The following is a 22,808-nucleotide window of genomic DNA, read 5'->3' as shown; positions in this document are numbered from 1 at the left end:
CGGAATAAAAGGCTGTTTCAGCCATTAGAATGCTAGGAAGAAAATGACCGAAAAAATTATTGCTCGCGAACGCAGATCCAAGAAATATTGGCGACTCCATGTTTGTGTGCGCCACCTAGCGTCCGTCGCGAAAATAGCCTTAATCAGGTGTTGCGGACTTCCCCATGGCGCACCGCACTTCCTTCTCGTCGTAACTGCGTAGTTGGCGTGATACCGCCGAAAGAAGACCCTAAAACGACAAAGCGGACTTGTAAGGAGTTTTTTTGCGTCCCCTTCGATGGAAGTACAGCAGTGGATACTTTTACCGATTCACGCGAAAAGCAGATGACGCGCCTCGCGCGGCGTTGTGGAGACGGAACCTACGCATTGGAAAAAAATTGAGTGCCCTTCCACTCTGTGAAGAAGATGATCTGCAAAACACCATGCCCACCACGGAATGCACGAAACAAACCACGTTTGTTTGTAATTTACGACTGAACATACTCCCTAGCCAACTTCCTGAATGAAATATGGAACAAACCCGAGCTTTAGCCTAGCGGAGAAATGTAGAGCTGTTTCTTTCCCTCCGCGTCATAGGCATCTTACGGTTTGCGTAACACGGGAACCCAATCCACTCTACCACAGACGACACCGGACCGGTCGCTTTGGGCTATTTGACGGCCACGTTGAACCTCAGGCCAACACAACCAACAGGAAATCAGTGAAGGCACGAAAACTACATCGGCACGTACCCACCCTTCCCTCTCACCACCCCCTTCTCCCAACCCGCGCTCGCATCAACCACATGAACGGGTGCTGAGGAATGAAAGAAACTGTAGAACATATCGCTCTGAAAGTCCTGTAAGCTGAACGAGTAATATTGGCCCACGTCGGCATTCCAAGTGGGCCAGTCGCTCTTCATCCGGCAAGGATTCGCAGCTTCAAGACCAGCTGGAACTTGGCGGCGGACTCGGATTTCCATGGTTTTCGCGCCCATTCACGCTTATGTTCGGTCTGACGCTATCAGTTTCTACACTTCTTCCTGCAAGCGAGCGAACTGCGTCCGTCCCATAGCGAGTTAACACCCCTAGGGCTTTGACCTCTATACTAGTGGAAACACGCGTGGGTGCCCCTTTCGCTGCCGAGTCGTAGGCATCTCATTGTCTGTGCAACGCACCTACCCAGACCCAAACCATTCGATTGCGGAGGACAGCTGACTGGGCGCATTGAGCCATGAAACTGGCACGTTTATATCTCCCACCACTTCAAAGGCACTTAATGCACGCACAGCAGGGCATTAAGCCCTGCTGTGCATGCATGCCTCTTCCTTTCACCGTCAAGTCGTGCACGCCCAAACCGGCTTTTGGGGATAAGCGCCTAATCAGGCGTTAAATACACGGGCGAATGGAGAAAGACTTTCGATCAGTGTGTCGAACCGAAAAAAATACCAGTTCGGTTACTGTTCTGGTTCAGGCGAAATCATTTCGTTCCGGTTCAGTTCCGGTTCGACAAAATCACGTCCCGAACCGGTTCGGGAGCTTCAACCGGTGCGCGAACCGGTTCGATGAGTAAAATTATCACTGAAATTAGAAAAAAACACTTGGTAGTTTAAAACGAAAGTCAAATCAAACTACAAACGAAAATTCGAAATGCTGCTGTTCCCGGCGGGCAGTGGCGCAATTTCAAAGCAAACCTTAAACAATTACGAGATATTAGAAAAACAGATGAAATGGTGACGATTTACCACCTACTTTCTCGCGCAGACTTTATGTTGTCCTATCTACTATTCATAACGCCACCGCTAAGAGATATCAGGGTGGGTTATATTTTCTGCCCTTTCTTTTTTTGTTGAAATCGCAATCCTCGCTATGGAATCGCCCATCACCCTATGAAATTGCCCTCGAAGCTTTAAATTTTGGCATGCGTACTGGCGCGTTTAAATACGAGCGTTTATACAAATGGCGCACATTTTAAAGCAGAGCTTTTCACCTCTACCCTCCAAGGGTTCTTTCGCGACCGTTGGTGTCACCAGAAAACTCCAGCGAACAAATAAAAAAATTCACTTGCACCGCCGGGAATCGAACCTGGAACTAATAGATTAACAAAGCGAGAGCCCGTTGTTTTACCGATTTAGCTATGCGCCCACGCGAAGACGGGGAAGACAGGTGGTGCACTCACCAAGTACATCTACGGGTTTACCCCCTGCGTTCTCGCTGAATGCCACGTTAAAGCGTCACGCGACCACTCACGCCCGCCTAGCAGCCCTGTGCGCACCTTGCTCATGTGCTAAGAGTTACAAAAATTAAAGGTAGCTCACACCAATACATTGCATCTCACTTCTAGTACGCCAATGTGCTAAAGCCTGTGGCCTCCAGTGTTCACGTTAACAATCACAGCTCCTTGTCGTCCGCACTCAGGCCTAACCAAGGAATACATTCAAATACTCCTTGATGGCCAGGCAATCATTCCAAGCCCCAGCATCAAGATCCTGGGCCTACATCTCGAGGCTAACACCAAGAGTGACGTCTCCTTGCAGCGCCTCAAAAACAGCATTAATGAAATCATACACATGATCAGGCGAGTTTTCCATTAGTTGAAGCTTTTGTCCTCTCGAGAGTCACTTACGTCAAACCCCTGTCTTCTTCTCGACAATGAAGACATAGAGATGGTTTATATAATGATTAGAAAGGTGGTCGAGCAGGCCATTGGTCTTCTCATGAGTGCGTCCACACAGAGGCTGCTTAGGAGGAGGCTCCACAACACGGTGGAAGAGCTGATAGAAGGCCATCTTTCTAACCAGATGGTCCAACTCAGAGCTGCGGTGGGTAAGCGCATGCTTCACCAGATTGGCTGGGCAGCCCAGAATGTCACTCCGCTTGATCTACTCCCAGACTCTTGGTGACTAAAACTAAAGATGCTCCCTTTGCTTAGAAATATGAACCCCTCACATGATGAGGGTCACCGAAAAGCACAGGCTCAAGCGCTAAACACCACCCTCGGTGGGGATCATTTACAGACGCCTCCAAACATCGAGGGCAGCAATACGCCATCATCGTGGCTACCCCCAGAATCAACCTCCTTGCGTGTACCTCGCTTAGGACCCAAGAAATGACGGCAGCAGAAGAGGCAGCCGTCCTCTTGGCTCTCACTCAACCAGGGGTTCGGAGGGTAGTCACCGATTCCCAGCAAGCCTACTGGAATTACCAGTCGGGTTGGGTGTCCTGACCTGCACTGCGCGTGCTAAAAAACCACTCCCCAAACGGTTCCATTCAGCTCATCTGAACACCCCTTCACGCTTGAATGGAGGGCAACAAATACGCCCCCCCAACAAGCCTGCGCTTTACCTCCCGTGCTATGGAGCTGCACGAGGACAGTCCCCCGCTTGTAACGTTCACGGCGATAACCCAGCATAATCGCCTTCTGAGACAGACCGTACCTTCGCCTTACCCTGACCTTTCCAGAGAACAATAAACTACCCTACGGCTCATACAATCCGGGCTCCTTCCCACAGCCTACGCGTCTTCACTTAATGTATCCGAATTGCTACGACGCTGAATGTAAATTTTGCTCAGAAGTAGGAACACTCCGCCCCGTAATCGGGGTGTGCGACTTTAGCCCTGAGCACCCTCCTATCTTTCCGTCAACTACCCAACAAGAGCAATGGGAGATGCTGCTCTCCAGGCCCTCTCTACCTACCCAGCTTCAGCGGGTGGACAGAACACAGGCCGCGCGGCCTGCATATGGGCCCCACAGAAGAAGGAATCACTCCCCAGGGCTGCGCTCTGGGCCATTCAGAAATCTGAAATGAAGCGTTTCTTTCTCCTCCTCCTTCTCTGCCGCAAATCTCGTCGCCTCCGTCCGCGGCGCAGAGACGGAGAAGTGAGATCGTCTAACACCGGGTTGGAGCTCACTTTAATTTGATAAAAAAAGATTCCACTCTCGTGCTACACCAATACAACTCAACCAAACACCGTTCATGCATCATGGATTGATTTAACTATACCAGGAATATCTCTTTGAAGTAATAAATGGTTTGGTTAAGTGCCTTTCACTTCTCTCTGGTTTTACTATTTGTAGAGCGATGTGAGTGAATTTAAGAGACGTCGCATGTGTAATCGTCATGCGTGCCGTTTACAGCTTTGCTTTCCAACCACCTTCACGGGGTGGATTGGCGCGATTTTTTTTTATATTTGTAACAAAACTGAAAGATTCTACAACAGGCACATAAATACTACGAATGAATTAGATTATTTGGTCCCCTTGAATAATTTGTTAGCTGTCACATTATCAAATGTGTTAGCCGCACTTTTGTTAAAATTAAGCTTTAGTTAACGCTCAGTCACTGCATTATGGCTCTGACCACTGCAATTCTTTTTGCGATAGCTATACCGGATGTGTGCATTACAATCCGTATGTCGTGGTACCGCCTGACCTCCGGCCATCGTTCCGTGTGTTACGTTGGGGATCTTATAACAGAATATGCTGTTATAAATAGAACGGGAAATTTGACGCGCGGTGCATGAGATGAGACTTTTTGGGTAGACGCTCTTTAATTCGTCCACAGCAGTACCCCCTCCCGAACGAGTGGCAGTATAAGTAATGTAGCGAGTTGGAAGTCAGTACAACTGCACCTTCGAAAAAAACCAGATCTGACAGAGACAAAACTGTACAACAAGCAGAAAAGATGATCGCTAGGCGAATGGGACAGTGGGAGGTACAGGCCTGCCTTTTTTGCACGTGTCATCTGCTTTATTTCTGTTTCTGCTGCCAAGACAAGGTTGAGGGCTGCAGTTTCTTGCCAAGGGATGAAGTGCGCACCTTAACAGTTTTTCCTGACATATCTGTTGAATGATTGCAGGGTTTAACGCGCCGACGCCACGCAGGCGATCAGGCGCGCCGTAGTGGAGGGCTCCGGATTAATTTTGACCACGTGGGCATCTTTAACGTGCGCCGAAATCTCGTACACACGGGCGTGTTTGCTTTCCGCCTCCATCAGAAAAGCGGCCGCCGCGGCCGGGAATCGAACCCGCGACTGACATATCTGTTATTCGTATCTGTGGGAAACGGAACTTTTCCACTGTACTGTCCTCAAAAAGTGACCACAGAACTCACTTCCTTCGCATTGATGATACGTTTGGTTGTGAGAGGCGGGGCAAAGGAAGTATAGAGCAATATTGATATTTTGTGCTCTTTTTACTTATTCGGTTTTACTTACTTTTTGCGTAATGTTTTAAAACAATGTGATTCGCCTTTTCTTTTTTGTTGTTTTTTAAGTAAACACCTTTGAAAAAACTGGCGCATTTGAAGCCCCGTGCTATATCTCTGCTCCGAGGCGCAGCTTATGTTGCAGACCGGCAGACTTATTTTAACCAGCTGGTGATATTAAACGTAGATCAAAATTTCGATACACGGACATTATGGATTTATATCTACATAACAAAAACGGTCGTGGGGAAGGGAAATCGAGGCCACTTCTGGTCAGCAGCAAACGGCTTAGCCAGAGAGCAGCTCCTTCAGTCACACTTGTCATGTCTTAACAATTTGCAGGTGTCGGACCTTTTAAACAAATTATGAAATGCAAAAAGTTTGGACACATCGGGTATGGGCTTTCGCTGTTGCGTAGTGGAGCACTCCTGCAGCATGATTGCTCCAATAAAGCCGCAGCTAGGGAAGGATAAAGTCGTTTTATATCCCGTGCAAGCTGCCGAGAATGGCATTTCGTTTGGTGAGTTTTCACTAGGCTCGCGCTTCCAGCAGCAACAGACCATTGCTGCATTGGTGCTCATTCATTTCCCCTGTTGTTACATAGAGCCTGATATTGTTTAATTGTCCAGAGGGGAAAGTGCGCGAGCGGGTACGAAGTTTAGGGTATGTAAAAAAAAGGCCTGAATTGCATTGACTGTGCAATATCAAGAACGGAGGGTCGAACCGTTTCGGCATGAACCGGTAACCGTTATTTCTTTTTTCGGATCAGTTCCGGTTCGGATTCAGGGTGCTCAAAAAATAAAGGTTCGGGTTCGGGTTCAGTTCCGGCAAAAATACCGGTTCAGATATGGTTTTCGGTTCGGTTCGGTTCCGGTTCGACACCCTGCTTTATATGCGACAAGACTCAGACCTATCATTATTCTTCCGTTAGAAGAACTATGACCAGCTGGTCAACAAGGGCCACCGACGCGGCAATAGAGTTTTAGCTGAGCGTTTTCATCGGTCCGTTCCGGTATCGCCGGCCCGCTCTGCTATACTGAAGCCAATGCCATTCGCGGCCAAGCGCGCCACGGCGCCTGTGTACTGGCGCTCGCGCTTGCTATTGAAGCGGAACGGACAGTGAAAAATAGTCAGATAAAACTCGCTATATAGTTGTCCGAATACTTTTTAAGCTAAAGAAGAATAATGTGCTCACGCTGGTGTTCCTACGGCACAAGTTGTTTTGAACCGGCAGAGGCGCGCAACTAGTGGGCGAGGTGTAATTTGAAGCGGCAACAGCCACGACGGCGGTTTTTTGGCGTCTTTAGACCCATTGGCGCTTGTGTTAATTCTCTGCAATCATCTGATAACGGCGCTACCGCTGCTGTCAGCCGACTACAGAACATGAGAAAGGGGCATCAGTGGTGGCGAGGGCAACAATCGTAGCGATAACCGTGGTAAAAGAGGGGTCGGCCGGAGCGGCGCCGCCTATATCTGCTTCAACGGAATGAAAACTGGGGGTTACACATATACTCCTCCAGCGCTGCCTGTAGTGGCGCCACTAAAATCCCCCTAGCGGCCCGTTTGGAAAGCGGTCGCGGGAGTCATCGGCCGCTCACCACTGTTGGCGGTGCGTTTGCGACACGTTCGCGACTGATATTTTCCGTTTGTACGCGTTGCAATTATATGTTTACGTGAAACAGTCGCTCTGTTCGCAAATGCGGGGTACTTACGAGAGTGCAAATACTTCTGACGCGATCTTAGTGTGGTACATTCGGTCCGCATAAGCGCCAGGTGTGCGTCACAGTCCGGCGTCGCAAAATTGGCCTATGTATGGAGCTGATTGTATTTCGACTGCCCTGAAGTACCTCCGTAAGCAGCGTTCGTTCAGATGCTCATGCTACAGCTATACGCTGCGATGCAGATCGATTTCGTGTAATTACATAATCTAGCGGAGCACTCATGCTTGACAGCACGCCAGTTACTCTTCTTATCTCAGATATTGGTCACTATCCTGAGAAAGCTAATGTGGCATAAATTCCATGGACATTCTACGCAATAAGTACTATGGATAATGCATGTTGAACCACAGTGCAACCGACGAGACAAAGGACAATAGCAAGAGGACAGAGGGCGAATGCAATCGGCTGTCAGCACACGACAAAGAATTTACTGCTGGTCGTCTTGTCGCGAGGTAGCCCTCGCAAACATTCATCATCTGCTACATATACCCTCCACTTATATCCGCGCCCGCGACTAAATGTTACATCGAAACATCGTCATCTGACATACCGAGCCTGCAGAGTGTAGCGCAAAAGCGAAATTAGAGGGCCTTATCAGGTACGACAATCTTCGAGCGACATCTTTTATCGCTTGTGCACTTACTGTATAGTCGAAAAAATATGCCCGCCGAGTTGTAAGCTGCTCGTTATTGTCAAAAACAAAATAAAAGGAAACGCGCAGCTTGTATGTGTGATTACTAAAATGATGATTCCTTGATTTCGCTCCGCATGTGTACACAACGATAGTTAAGCGCCCCCTCTCACCCCCTGTTTTGGAAAATATCAGTGCATTTCGCAACCAGTTGCACTAGTGAGTCCTACCTTGCGTAAGTTAAGACGAACCTATCGGGCATTTCCGAAGCTGCACTGGGATTTTAATTCCCGTACGAGCTATTATATTGCTTCCGGACTTGGTAGACCATTTATTTTTCCGTTTTTTTCATTTACTTCCCTCCGTCCTTGCTATAAGGCGGGAGCGGGCACATATTTAACGGCCCACAGACTTAGAACACACTTAACATGTCCGCGTGGCCTCTATTCCTATAAAAGGCACAAGTTATTGTCAGGTATTGGGCAATCACATTCCCGAATTGTATTTTTCTACGGCGTATAAATTCGAAACAAAGCTGCATTCGTTGTCCGCGCTGCAAATCTAAACGAACCTCTCGCGATCCCAGTATCAGGTCTAAACGAGGCGACCATAGAGTTGGCTTGCGTTTAACGTATTCGGAGGTGACAATGGTGATATGCTGATGGCGTCGCCGACGCCCGTAAGAGCGGCGAAGAAGCGCGAAGTACCGCGTCCCGGCTAAGGTTATTTTGGCGCCCGAGCACTCTACCAAGACGCAGCTGTTTTTTGAACTGCCCTGAATGCACTATTTGCTTACAGAAATCATCATACCAACATATCAAATTGTTTAGGGCGCGGAAAGGCAAAAATAAGTTAAAGAAAACCAAAACACTACATGGGCCGCTAAGAGGTGAGCAGCGGTCATCCCGTAAGCGCCGCGGAGATGCGGCGGCAGGTGGCGCAGTGATCGCGAATCTCGAGGCGTATACTGCTTTGCAGGAAAAAGTGACGTACGCCATGCAGGTTTTGTAAAACCACTTCGCTCAAGACGACTACTACCTTCCATGTTAGCATCCATTTGCTTTCTTTATTGTAATTGCGCCCCATTGCATGAGCGCGGCGTACTCTCTGTCGGCGCGCTTCCCCGTGTGCTCTGCTCGATCTTCTACCTGCCCTTTCCAGATATTTGTGAGGCATTAAAGATATCGGTTAGGTGCAAATCAGGACAAGATACATGTTTGAAATGAAACCTTGATTTCAATTAGCTGGGAACATCGTTTTTTTTTCCTTGCTCGAAGCGGGGCTCAAATGCGCAACTGCGCAGGGGGCGCGCGCAGCTCGACGTACTTGACTCTCAAGTCAGGGAATGGCAGGACTTCCGCAGCTTGACAGTTCCAAGCAGCGAGTACACGACGTTATCTTACCGGCGCACGCTGTGTGGCGTTTCTGTTTACTCTTATCGCACGTGAGCTTCTAGTTTACTCGTTCTCCGGGAGTAAGTTCTGCATGTCCCGAATGCCAGCAGTGATTCGCGCGTATGCTAAACAACTTAGTGGGAATTTTTACTTATTATTCAGTGGACGTCGCGGTGCCTGCAAATCAAAATAGTCAAACTTGGTTCTAAATGCGCAACATTACGAACCTGCGAGAAAAAAAAAATGTTACGGAAATTAACGTGCGCCCCGAATGTCAAGCCATTTAAAGCACAGCTTGGTTGTATATTATCTGATTTCCTCGGCAGCTACCCAACGCCCTATGCAATTACGCCACGGCATAAGATGTTCGGTTCATAATTTTATCTAACACCTGTAAGCTACATTCTGTAATCATTGACACAACATGCCACATATGTTTGGAAAAAACGTTTACAGCAATTTGATATAAGCTACGTTGTCCTAAACCGACCTGTGCAATGGTTCGCAGTTAAAAATGTCGTGCTGTTGTGGCTAATGATACCCTGAACTGGGTGTTCATGCTACGATTCTAAAAGGAAGGTTCATTCATAACGCTACGGCGAAGCTCCATCACAGTCCGAACAGTGGCACTTAAAACTGTACGTCTTACTTGAAGTAGTTTCTGGAAGGCTCAACAAGGTGCTTGTACGTTTCTGAGAGCCTCGGTGCGCGCGAGCACCGCCCTTCATTGATTTTTGGCTCCCTAGAGAGGCAGCTTATCCTGACCGAAATGCGATGCGGTGCCTTGGTCGCCCCAACGACTGCACGCACATAGCGACAATCTCGGCGTTTTCACTGCTCCGATCATTGACCCCGATCAAGATAAGGTCGTCGGCTGAAATCATGCGCTCTTCCTCGCCACAACAACGCGAATCAACGCTGCAGTCTAAAATCTTAGCACGGCTGAAAGCGAAACTATGACGGAGGACCTGTTTTGCGACGCCTAAATTGATTGTTTTGACTAGTGTTTCCAGACAAAGTCGGGGAACTTGGATTTGCCAATTGAAGACGTTTCTAAACTACACAGCATTCTTTCCCCCCCCCCCCCCCAATGCCAGAAGAGGACAGAGTGGGATCACAGCTGAAAGGCATTGCCGAGGACGTGTACAGCTTTCTGATTACTGAGATAGCCCTAGCCTTATCCACTGAGGTGCTGCTGCACTGCTGCGCATTTGAGGCACTCAGGACTCGGCGCATTACTCCAATACTTGGCCACCGTTCAAATGTCTCATCCATCGCCAGAGTGGGCATCAGCGCTGCTGAAGGCGATGCTGCGGTTGTTCGACAAATTGTCAGGAAATAGCATAAACAGCAGTTCCGGAAAGCGACCCCTGAACCACGCATGTAACCGCCCCTACGCCGACTCAGGTCTGCGAACTACCAATGCGCAGGCTAGCAGCACCTTGTGCCGAACCTTTTGCATCGTGGAATCCGCCGACCTATAGAGACCATCGCAGAAAATACCACGCCGATTTTTGCACCACTGTCCCCTCTTGGCCCCCTACTAGGCATTTTGAATGTGAATACGATGGGATGCCCCGTCCGACACGCTACGGCAGCTAGCGACCACATGGCGCTGTCACCCCCCCCCCCCTAACTCCGGAACGTAGCGGGCGCAACAGAGGGCGTTTCTGGCGAAAAATGAGCCATTTTGAGATACGTGAAAGCTTTATGGTATAACAAAGTCCGAATTTGCTTTTACATGCTGACTGCAGCCTCCAACCTGTTGGTAAAATTATGTTCTGGGCCTGCTTTTATGTACCACCACGACTTGAAAAATATAATTAGCTGTCGTTTGGAACGCGAAAATTCTTATTGGTTGTACCCAATTAGCATTTTCCCCAAAATCGACGGAATAGAACGAAAAACAGTGATCTACTTTTAGCAAAGTTCATAAATAGGGACGCACCTTTTCTACACTATATTCCCCAGAGGCTAGCGTTATAAGGGCAGTTATTATACTGCAACTGAAGTACATCTTGATATGGCAATATATTTTTGGGATACTCGGTATTTATACTTTAGCCTTGCCTTAACAATGTGGGCACAAATGTTTGAGTACCAGTTTATCAGAAGTAAAGCTACACCTTTCTGAAGTGGGTGGCTTCCCCAGAAAAGAGCATATTATGCGTATTGGGCTACAGCGCTATCCTTTATTTGTTACAGACAGACTAACTACTGGCATGAAGCTTACGTGCTGTGCGGTATAATTAACCGGCGTGCACCGTAAAGTCATTTGAATTCTGGCAATTCTTCAAGTCAATTTTGTCGCTTTTAATTGTTTGTTTTCAATGGGGAAAAGAAACAGTATTTCAGTTTAATGGAGAACAAAATCTGAAACTTCCTAGAAGCAGTAATTGGAACGGTAGTGATCATATACCACCGTCACTTCCTTATCCGAACCGGCGTACGGTGCTTACCCACTGCTGTTGCTTTCTCCAGAAAGAGATCTTTCCTCTCTGTTGCAAAAATAAGGTAATGTATTTAATAACGTTTTCTTATTTCAAAGCAGCTGTTGCTAGATTTACGTTTCTATGAAATTATACGTGGGTAACTACAATTTCAAACCTTTGTCATCCAGGCTTTTCGTCTCCGCACCCATTCAAACCTGAATTCTCGTTGTTTCGTACGAGTGAACTGCGCTGTTTGTAAGAAAATTATAAGCACAGTCATTGTTAGTTGGAATTGAACCTTTTTTACAAGCTTAATGTTTGAAGTTTTATAAGCAGAAATTGTGCGGGGCGAGAAAATGACAAAATTACTTGTGCGATTTTACTTTTCGATCACGCTTACCATGTTCGTTGGAATTATTTCTGTTTCGAATATAAATGTAACACTAACAGAGCAAATATGGTATAGTGGGTGGGAAACAATGATGACCAATGTTTGGTTTATGCGTTCCAATTCAATGTTTCCTTCGCGCTCCGGTATACCACAAATTATATCCAATATTACATACATTATTAAACTCTTCTAACGGTGTGGGCCATGTTTATTTGCAGGTGCTGTTCCAGGCAACTTGATCACTTCTTTGCAAGAAAGCTTGCATGAATGTCCTCGTTATTTCGGAACCTGCTCTTGTGTTGCTCTTGCGTAGTCTATACCTCTACACTCAAGAGGCCTATTCCGTCGATCATTCATCATCACCCACCAGAAACTACTGAATGTATAGTTTATATATTCGGGGTGTACTTTCTGTCGCTGTATTGTGGTCACAAAAAAAATTGCATTATAACGCTGTAGAATTGGGTAAAGTGTGCTTTCGGAACTTCCTTCTTATCCAGCAGGCGCTTTAGATATGTGGCTGTCTTGCTGACGTAGGCTACCCGCCCAAATGTCAAAAATAGTTCAAGGAATTCGACCTTACCGAACCCAATGTGGCGACTCTGTATTTAAGAGTGAGTGGTATGCTTTTACTAATTCCCGGATATGCACCACCTGTGCGCATATCTGGAATATGCGCCACCGGGTATGCGCCATTAACAAACCTGGGGGCGCGGCATTTGTGCTAGGCAGTAATTAAAGCCTAATAATTTTTCTCTATTGAAGTATCAACGAATGCCCTTTCATATCTAACTGTGTGAATCCAAAACGCGTATGAAGCTCGGAAACTCCCAAAAACCGTCCGAAGGTTACAGGGGTTCTAGAAATATTCCTGTAGCGTAAAGGTTCGCTGTCAGCAGCGATTTTATATTTCATGAAAGTGTTCGTGTAATGTGAAAAACTAGGCAAATGTTGAAAGTGTTGTGCAAATGCATTACCCAGGTCTTCTTGTGTGTTCCTTCTTCTGCAAACCAGTGGCATGATATTTTGCAGGAGTCATTTGAGTTTGCGTATTACTGTCCAAATATTGTCCGTTTTTTATTTATTGAGGTTAATAAAACACGCTATATCTCTTTCTTTGCTGCAGGGCTCACACATTTTTGATGAGCTCTTGCCATTTCGAATAGTTGGTTATCTGATGTGGGGCACTCGTGTCAAATACTCAAGGCCTTGTTCTGTGCCTTTTCTAAACGAAAAATAGGTGGGACTTCTTTTCAGCGGCTGATAATGTTTTTTGAAAGGTGTTGTTCGTGTCTACTATGATACATTGCAAAAACAAGACACAGCTGTTCGCGAGTCGAATGAGGTTGCTCTGTTACGCAGAAATGTCCCAGAGCTCCCTTCCTACTTTACGAGTCAACAACTCATCAGCCGCAGCTTGACCAACGCTCCGGCATCCACAGTTTGAGACCTCTTCCCTATACCTTATATCTTCTAGGCCTGTTTGGTGACAGCTTGAATGTGGGAGTCGGGGTTTGTGGTGCCGTTACTCGCCGTCATCAAAAGTGCTTGAAGAGCAGGAGTTAGGTTTAATATCTTAAACAATGTGTTGGCCTGCAAAAGCCAACACGACCGCTAGAGCTGAAATGGCATCGTTAGAGCGCTGTATAACTCAGAAAATTGAATACAATGCGTTAAGTCTAAGGCATTTTCACCGCTATTTCCTGGCCTCAGGCTTCACGTACCCGTTAAACATTTGTCTCGGGTGTTCCTGGCCGTGTACTATATATCTCACCCCGGTTTAATTCCTGTGCTCAATTGGCCTTGTAAGACCCTTAAAACAAAGAACGTTTTTGTCGAAAGAGTCAGCGTAGAGGTTCTCGCACATTTTCCAGGTTGTTTGCAAATTTCTCACGTTTTGAAGGCTTATTCGAAGTTTGCGGAAGGACGCTGACGAGGCCAAGTGTTTCTTTTAACAGTATTGTACAGATTTAGTTCTAGCAGTGACATAACAAGTATTCAGCACCCGCCGCTGACTGCATTACTGCTCGGTTGTCCCTCAACGTGCAATTTCCGACTTCGCCATCCTAGCACTTACCTCAGGATAGTGTAATCTTGTAAACTGTCCAACCTTAATGCCAATAAAATTGACCGCTGGAAATTTGCGTAATCGTGGTCATTGACTCTTTCTTATTCATTTAGCTGTCAGTCCGCCCAGAAAGAAGCTGATGTAACACCAAATTTTGCGGTCGCGTTCTTGAGGGGGTGCAAGCTTGTGCATATATGGAACCGCCAGAAGGCGTTATTGGTGCCATTCACAGATACCTCCGGCATGAACACTCAAGGACCTCACATCGTCGTAAGCTCACTGCTTCTAATCGTGGGTGAAGTGCATACTCGAGACTTCATATCTTGCCGTGCGTCCCTCCATCCACTGTTTCCAACTGATTGTTACAGTACAAGCTACAAGCATTGGTGATTCACCAATCAGCCGTATCGAGCATATACGGGGGAACAGTGAATTGTGTCGTCGACTGGCAAGAAGGACAAGAAGAGGAAGAAGAACGTGCGTGCTACGGGCTGACTTCTGACCAGCCCCCGTTCCCCCTTCACGACTGGCCTGTTGCAGAACTTCTAAAGCCTTCCCCATTTGTTACGTCCGTAGCATTTGGTAGGGGTTCCGGGTAGTCGTCGTCATGTACGAGGCGCAACTACCCAAATTTTGATGAAGCCGACGGATTGCCGGTCTACCTCCGGGAGAAACCATCATGGCACGGACGCAGCAAGCTGATGCAAACTCCTCCGCGAGAATCAGTGCTTGGCCTTATAAGCGACAATACCCTTACGTACAGTTAAACTGCAAAGAATACTACTAGGACTGGCTCAAACACTACCAGCGAGTCAGTAATTACAGTCGATGTGACTCCCCCGCGCAGCTACTGACCGTCGTCTTCGCTTTGGTGGGCTCTGCACTACACACTAAACATTTTGCACCCTGAGGGGTGCGGAAAGGGTGTATTCAACATTTTACACCATTTTTGCACATTTTATGCACCCTAATTTAGCTACGGCACCCTAACATTAGGGTGCTTCAAAATAAATGTTGTAAACAGCCGTTTAAAAGGGTGCAACAGCAGCCGAAAAGGTTGCTGATTGGTATTTATGGCCGATCAGGCTGTTCGACACAGCACCCTATGGTTTGGGTAATAAAACAAAGGGTGCCAATATGCTGGTAGAAGGTGCGAAATTGCACAAAACACGTCGAATGTTTAGATCCCACACTGAACTACATTACTTCTTCGGGTGCATCCCAAGGTTTATTTCGATGTCTGAGTATGCGGAAAGAGAACGCTAATAAATGCCTCATGTAGTCCTATAAATAAAATTTTTACGCAAGGCATCGGTGTCTTCAACGAAATTGAATTTACCTAAGAATTTATTTTCGTATTAATTGGCATTAACACTACTGAAGCGAATCTGTTCAGTGTTTGAATGAGGGTTTCGCATTTTATGACAACAAAAACAAGTATCGAATGATTTTTTTAACTGTTCATTAAAATCTTGTTCCACGAATAAAAAATAACAAATAAATGGAACAGTATACAGCCTTAACTGAAGCCGTTTACGATGGGATCTATCTCGGCTAAATTCAATATATAGCAGCGGCGGCACCGACGTTGAAACAAGAAAAAATATCAGCCCTTGCTTATTACGAATATCGGCACAATAACACTCCCCCTCCCACTGTTTTTTTCTACAGCCTTGCGCGAACAACAGCACAATCTTGAACTGAAACATCTGTATCATCATTCCGTCGTTCCCTGTTCCTGTTCTGCCCCATCAGCACAATCATAACCCCCTCTGACAACAGTCATTCTCTTCGCTCAGTGGAGTTATAAAGTACTAGCAATCACAATTTTATTACATTATTATTGTTAGCGACCGTCAATAACGTGCACAAATGAAATAAACAGACCACATAGTCTCTCCTGCACCAACAACGCTGGAGAGCAAGGCAGATATCAAAAGAAAACTAAAGTTGGGGAGGGAGGGTGCACGAAATCGGGTGCTAAATAAACATACGACAAATATTACTACGATTACTTACACTAAAACACTAGCAAATTTCATTGCACAGTGTTATCTTGCCCTCTGCTGCTTTTTTGATCGTTCATATCGAGCGCCAAGAAAACTACAGTGCACGTTTTGTGTTTGTAAACTTTACAAATCTGAGCTTCTTTATTATAACACGCACAATACATAAAAAACACAAAGTTTCTGTTATATTCAGTAAAAGAGGCAATTAGTTTTTAAGTTGTCGTTTTAATTTGTTTACGCAACGTCCTGCCAATGACCGACACCCTGATTACGGCGTGCGGTGGCTCGGCCGGAACAGTTAGTGCCGTTAAACAAGCGCAGTTATTATGATAAATTGGACCCTTGTCGTTTTCGGTTATGTCTGTCGTTTTCGACTTCTCGATGAAGTATTTGAGAACACCTTTGCCACCTCAAGACGGCTAATTTCGTTCGGCGGTTGCCCCTAAACGTCGCTCTCTCTTCTGCGTCGTTTCCTGTCAGGTAAGCTGTCTCGTCACATTTGCCACCTTTCTTGTTACTCAGGGTCGTTTGTAGCTGTCATCGCCGCTTTAAGGATTCGTGAGCAGGAGCCAGCGTGTGTGTGAATTGTTTATCTGCACTGGCTAGGTTGAACCTAGAGGGTTCGTCGTTGTGCGTAAGTAGATTGTGGTGCTGCGAGACTTGTGGGGATATAATAAATGTGTGAGGATATAACAAATATGAAGTAGTGAGAGGAATGTGGAAAGGAGTAATCGTTCCGGGTCTCACTTTTGCGAATGCTGTACTCTACTTAAAAGCAGACGTTCTATCAGGCCTTGAAGTGAACCAGAGAACGGTAGGCCATTTGGCCTTAGGTGCGCATGGGAAAACAACGAACGAAGCAGTGCAGGAAGATATGGGCTGAGAATCGTTTGAAGTTCGAGAAGCACAGAGTAAAGTAGGTTTTGAGATGAGGTTGAGAGCAATGGATCAACGGAGGTGGGCAGGTAAGCTTTTAGGTACTAATACTTGAAAAGCATGGACACGCAGTGGTTAAGGAAGACTAGAATGCTAACAATGAATTGAGGAAAGAACACTGGAGAATCCAAAACAGCCAATGTAACCAAAAAAGAGGCAAGGGAGATAGAAATGAATAAATGGAGAGAAAAAATGGAAGCTAAAACGTCGTTAGAGATGATCAGGGCTGAGAAATGGAACATCAGAAAGGAAAATTTCTACAATAATTCCCTGGGCAGTTTGATTTTTTAGGCTAGAGCAGGTTGGTTGCGAACTAAGAGCTTTGTACAACGAGCACGAGGGAGCGGTGTTCGTGGACGCGGCCAACCACCGCGAGCGGGCCAACACCTTCGTGGCGGTGGTCCTGAAGGCCACCTCGGGAGACCTGCTCAACGCCGGGAGCGTGCGGGCCGCGACCGCCCGGCAGGCCGAGGAGGCGGCGATCGCCTTAGCCCTAACCCTGCCCGGCACGCGGACCGTCCTCAGCGACTCCAAGTCGGCGATCTCCAACTTCGCGAGGGGCACGGTGTGCAGGAGCACCGCGCGGCTCCTCTCTCGGATCCGGGAGGGGGCCGCCAACAGCACGAGCATCCGGTGGTTCCCGGCCCACGCGGGCCGGGAGCTGCCCAACGGCCACCACAACCGCAACGAAGAGGCGGACGCCGCGGCCCGAGTCCTCGCCACGTGCCGGACCGCGCCCCCCCGCCTCGACCGAACCCCGGAAGACTCCGGGGAGGAAGCAGACGACGACCACGACGAAGACGCAGGGGAGCCCCTCGTCGCCTACGGCGAAGTGCTCCGGTGGTACAGACGCGAAAGAGGGACTTTTCCGCCTCCCCACCCCGGCCTGTCCCGGCAGGAGGCGGTGCTCCTGCGGCAGTTACAGACCGAGACCGTGCTCAGGCCGGCGCTGGCGCGCCACGTGTACCCGGAACTCTACGAGCGGACCGAGTGCTGTGTGTGTGCGCGAGTGCCCGCGGACCTGGCCCACATCATGTGGGGCTGCGACGAACAGTGCGCGCGCGACGGAGGCGACCGCCTCCCGCCGGACATTCGCGAGTTGATCGGCTCCCCGGAGCACGGCAACCAGCTCAGGGCCGTCCAGCGGCTCGAGGAAGCTCTGGCGCTGCAACGGCGAAAGGAAAGCCAGCGCCCCTCGCCTCCCGGCTCCCGCGGAGGTCGAGCGGACGGCGACGGCGCGGGCGATCCGAGTAACCCGCGCGGCCGGCCGGGCACGACGCCTCGGGCTCCGCCCGCTACCTAGCGCAGGTAGTTAGACGAGGTGCGGCGAAGCCCTGCGTGGCCTGACCCGCACCTTTCTCGCAGGACGAATCAATACAAGTCATTTCTCTCTCTCTCTCTAAGAGCTTTGTGGGGAAGTATTCACAAAACGATGGGGTATGCGTGGACTGCAGAAAAGAAACCGAAACTATGCGTCACAGAGTGCAAGAATGTGAGGGTATCCATCCAAATCTACATTATGGAAATATTCGGCTTCCAGAAGCCCCCGATTTAAGGGTAGCACACAGGAAGTTGACTTCATGGCTGTTGATGTGACAAAAATGAGATTAGAATGCTGGTGGACGAGAAGCAGAGAGGGCTATATAGCCTAGGACAGTTATCATCTGTAACCGAGAAAAACAGTATTTAGTGTATAATAAGCTTTTTGCGCCTGCACTAAGCATCGCTATTATTAAACCAAGAGTATAAAATATAGGTATATTAGTCCTTTTTCGTAAAATGACATGTCACCCCGTCACCTAAGATCACCCCGCTACAAAAAAGAATCCAATAGCATTCATCATCATCATCATCATTATCATCCTCAACAACAACGTTTCCTATTCCGCAACACTATATTGTATAGTCAGGGTTCACCACTGCGAACCACGTCTTACGCGTAGTTTATCACAACATGGGCGGCTACTCCTCCAAACTGCGCCCTGCGGCGTTTACGGCTTCGTTAGTCACCGCTGTCATTTGCGCCGTGTTCGGAATGGCGAGGGAGAATCGTTTGCGAGCGAATGTGCGCGCCTCGCAAGATTCGTTTCGTTTGCGGCGAGCCACCTCACCATGTGTACGGTGCCGCTGTATGCGGGCATCGATTTTGGCTGAATGTTGTGTTGTCCGAGTTGTAACATTTGTGCACTCAATCATTTCCATTCTTGCATGTGTGGTAACCATGCGTCATCCTGTTTTAGACCTCTGGACGGTCTGAGCACATCACGTCCCTCCATTCAACCAGAAAACAGCCAAAAGCATTGTCAACAGTGTTTGGCCGAGAGAACGTAAGTTTTCAAACAGAGTTTTGGTAGCACAGTGGGCTATCATATTTGAATAGTTTCGGATCCCTTGAATGTAAAAGTTCTCTCCCTCGTAACAATTATTGGTTATAACCTCACATGTAGCCGCTAAATGGCAACCTTGATTTTTGATTTCGGAAAGCTCAAAATGTCGCTCGAAATCATAATGCGGGCCATGTATAGGAATATATAGTTAATCAAAATGTATACGAAATCCCTGTTGTTAGTCATGTTTACGACGAAGCCATATTTCTTTGGTTTTGACACAAAAATGTTATTACCTTTGTAGTTTAGTCTTCGATAAAGCCTGACCAGTTCTGTTTTCAGCCATTTTTTTATGGTTATCATGTGCATTGACAGTCCTTGCAGTCCAGTTTCCCAATTAGTTATGCTACAGACTGTACCATCTACAGAGGCCTGATTGAGGTTCTGAAAGCTGCGATTTACGGACGCTAGTGCTGGACCACCAATAAAAGAACATCGTTAAACAAAGAAAAAGATTTGAAAGTGTAAAGTATCAGCTGCATTATACTTAACTGGAATGTGCTAATTGCAATGCCTGGAGCTTTGCCTGAAAGCACTGTGGATGTTACGAGCTGACCAGCTCAGAGAAAAAAACACTCGAACACATCTGCCAAGGCCGTCGCTGCTCCGAGATGCGTGCGAGCATTAGCCTGCTCACCAATATATTACACCTTTTTTAAGCAAATGACGTGCATACCCCCCGTACTTGTGATAGGGCGTGTGCTTATTCTTTTTTGCATTCACCACATTCGAGTCATCACGTTAATTTCAGAATGGTGGAATCCAGCATTTGCGGGTTATACGAGACCTTGAACACAACTCACTTGCCCGCAATAACTTTTCAAAGATCTCCGCCAGCTGAAGGTAATGAAGTAAGGTGTAAGCATTGCCTAGAAACTATACAAGATGAGAGTATATATGAAGCATAGTTTACGTTATGAGTCTTTCTCTCCCATTTACATCTTTTGAAAAAAAAAGTGCCATTTAAAGGTGACATGTCATTCCCTGCCAATTTCTGACGCCTGATTAGGTTAGTGGGCATATATTTAGCAGATTGCGCAAATGCCAAACATGTATGTGTGTTTGAGCAGTCAAAAGCTGGTGTTAGCAGTGAAGTAAGTGAAAATAGTAGTTTGATTGTAGTTGTGTCCAGAATACCTACATTGTTTTCATTTCTAGAAAAGCAAAATTGAGGTAACCCTCCCAATTGTTCTGCATTGCGGCATTTTATTATGCTCGTACGAATAGTAGAACCTGCAGGAGTTCAGCTGCTTGCTAAAGGTGAAATAAACAGTGGTACAAAAAGAAGAGCATCAACTAAATAAAAATATCTCACTATTCCCAGGATGTCGACGGTACACCTAAAAAGTTGCGTCCTGCATTGTTTCTGCTGGCTGGAGTGGCGCATGGAGCATTTTCAGGTTCTCGAAATTTGTGATCAAGCGCTGCCCTAAGTGAGGGATGCCGCAAAGGGATCTTCTGTTTTAATGCCACAATTTCATGTTCTCAGCACTTAACTGACTCGTGAGGCGTTTTAAATATTCATCACCGTAGAGGGCTTGTTACCTTCGTCTTGGGTTGAATGTGGCTGCAATCAGGTTGTTTGTCACAGAACGAAGTGAACCACATCGTAAGAGTCATTGAGGCTTTGTTGATTGTACCTGCTTCTGCATGACATTTTCATTCGGCTGAATAATTTCTAAATATTACAATTTCTGAATAAAATATGATAAAAGTCATGATTAGTTCTACTACAGTGCAGGAAAGAAAGGCCAACATATGTTTTAAGAGCATCTGATTTTTCAGGTCATTGGGTGATAAACAATAAAACAGATCTAAAAATTGCCTAAATTAAAATCAAATATTCGTTGTCACTAGTGCATGACCCGTAGTAAAAGCTGTGTGGTCATCCAATTGCGAATGGGACAGGAAATGGCAAAAAATATGGAAATAAACTAGACAGCTTGCTACAAAAAACCAATTCAAAGAATTCTTCAACGTGTATAAAGTGGTGATTAAGCCGGGTTAGTTAGGTGTCACTGGGTTTACACAAAAAACTTGCGTGGACGCAGAAGAGCTCATAACAACTGAATTAGTGCAGATGTGCAGTGGCTGTGCACTAGTCATACTTTTGATCAGTATTCCTGGATGAATACAATCTTCTGCGGCAGTGTTTTAGGTATCTCATTCGCACATGATTTCTTTGTTTTTTTATATTGTTGAGTTTCCAATGATTTCACGTTCTATTTCTGATTTCATTGCAACTGCAAATATGTCAGGAGCCCCGTAATGAGTTTCTGGCTGTAATAGAACACTACTGTGTGCATGAATGCAGCCTAAATAAAAAAAAACTCCCTCCTTGCCTTTGCTTAGAAGGGCCATTCAGACAAAAGACAAGTTTCATTCATTCGAAAGTTTGCCTCGTTAGAATCATACTGACGCCATTTTAACGCACGCTTCGCGCAAATAAGCTATATACTTAGGAAAAGGGAATGGCCATGCGACCCACTAGCTCATTTTATACAACAGAACCTATGATGTAATATGTGCCCAGCTGTGCGATTGACTGAGGCAGCAAAAGGAATCGCAAATTGGGCAGGGCTTATAAGCTTGCCGAACGAGCTATTAGCGCTTAAATTTAATGCGTATTCATTTTACAGCAGTAAGAATGGTGCGGTAAACAATGAAAGTTAGGAAAATATGCTTAAACATAGAAGTACCGATGCGCACTGCTGTTGGTACTGCGTGCACTATGCTTGTTTAGCTGGACAGCAGTCCGCCGCGTTGGAGTTGTCTTGCACGGCACTGGCCGATTGGTGTAAGCGATGTTGTCTAATGTGACACTGTTTATCAGAGATATCCCATGTTCCCCAAAACGATTACTTTCTACAGTAACAAAAACAAGCCAGGTGCAGATGCGGGGAAAACTAAAGCAACAGCCGACAACGGTCCGTGGATGAGTCTGGTAGCTCCACCTGGGAGGACTGACGGCTAGGAAGGCTGCACACCCGAGTGACGCAGTAGAAGTTCGTTTAATTACACGCACTTATGGCTTCATTGCATACATCCCAAACCACACAATATGGTGGGAGAATCAAACTTTCAACCTAAATTCATTAATTTTTCAGTGAATGCAGCATCATTTGCTGCCTGGACAAGCGGTGGGGGCACTATAAAACACGAAATCTTTCGAACAAGACAAATTTTTATTTTGTCAAAATGCCCCGCACGGGGCACCTTGAGTATTCATGGTGACGGTGAGCAGCGACACCGCGGACCCCGAGCTGCCAACATAAGCCGTGTCCAACCGTGGCGAGGTGTTTAAAGGTGAAGGGTAGAAGCCGTAAACGGTGGCAGTCGGAGCCTTGGTCAAGCTCCGGCCGATGGGCTCCCTGCCTGTCTACCAGGCAGGGAGCTCCGGGACATCTTCGACTACCAGGGTAAGGTCAAAGGAGAAAGTACCCCCGTCTCCCTGCTTTTATACTATGATATATGATTTCCAAATTTTCCAAATCCAAAGATCGGCCCCCTAAAAGGGGCCGCACCGACGTACCCTTTCCTCCGTTGCCAACGACGAGTTTCCCAAAGCCGGACAACTATGCTAAGTTTTTGGTAATTGAATCTGTTGATGCGTCGAAACCCTTTGCCACAAAGTCTGTCTTCCTGATCTCCAAAT

The sequence above is a fragment of the Haemaphysalis longicornis genome, unplaced genomic scaffold (genome assembly GCF_048455015.1).
Source record: "Haemaphysalis longicornis isolate Haplotype H1 unplaced genomic scaffold, Haemaphysalis longicornis Haplotype H1 scaffold_37, whole genome shotgun sequence".
Classification (NCBI taxonomy): Eukaryota; Metazoa; Arthropoda; class Arachnida; order Ixodida; family Ixodidae; genus Haemaphysalis; species Haemaphysalis longicornis.
Note: the sequence above shows the minus strand (reverse complement) of the source record.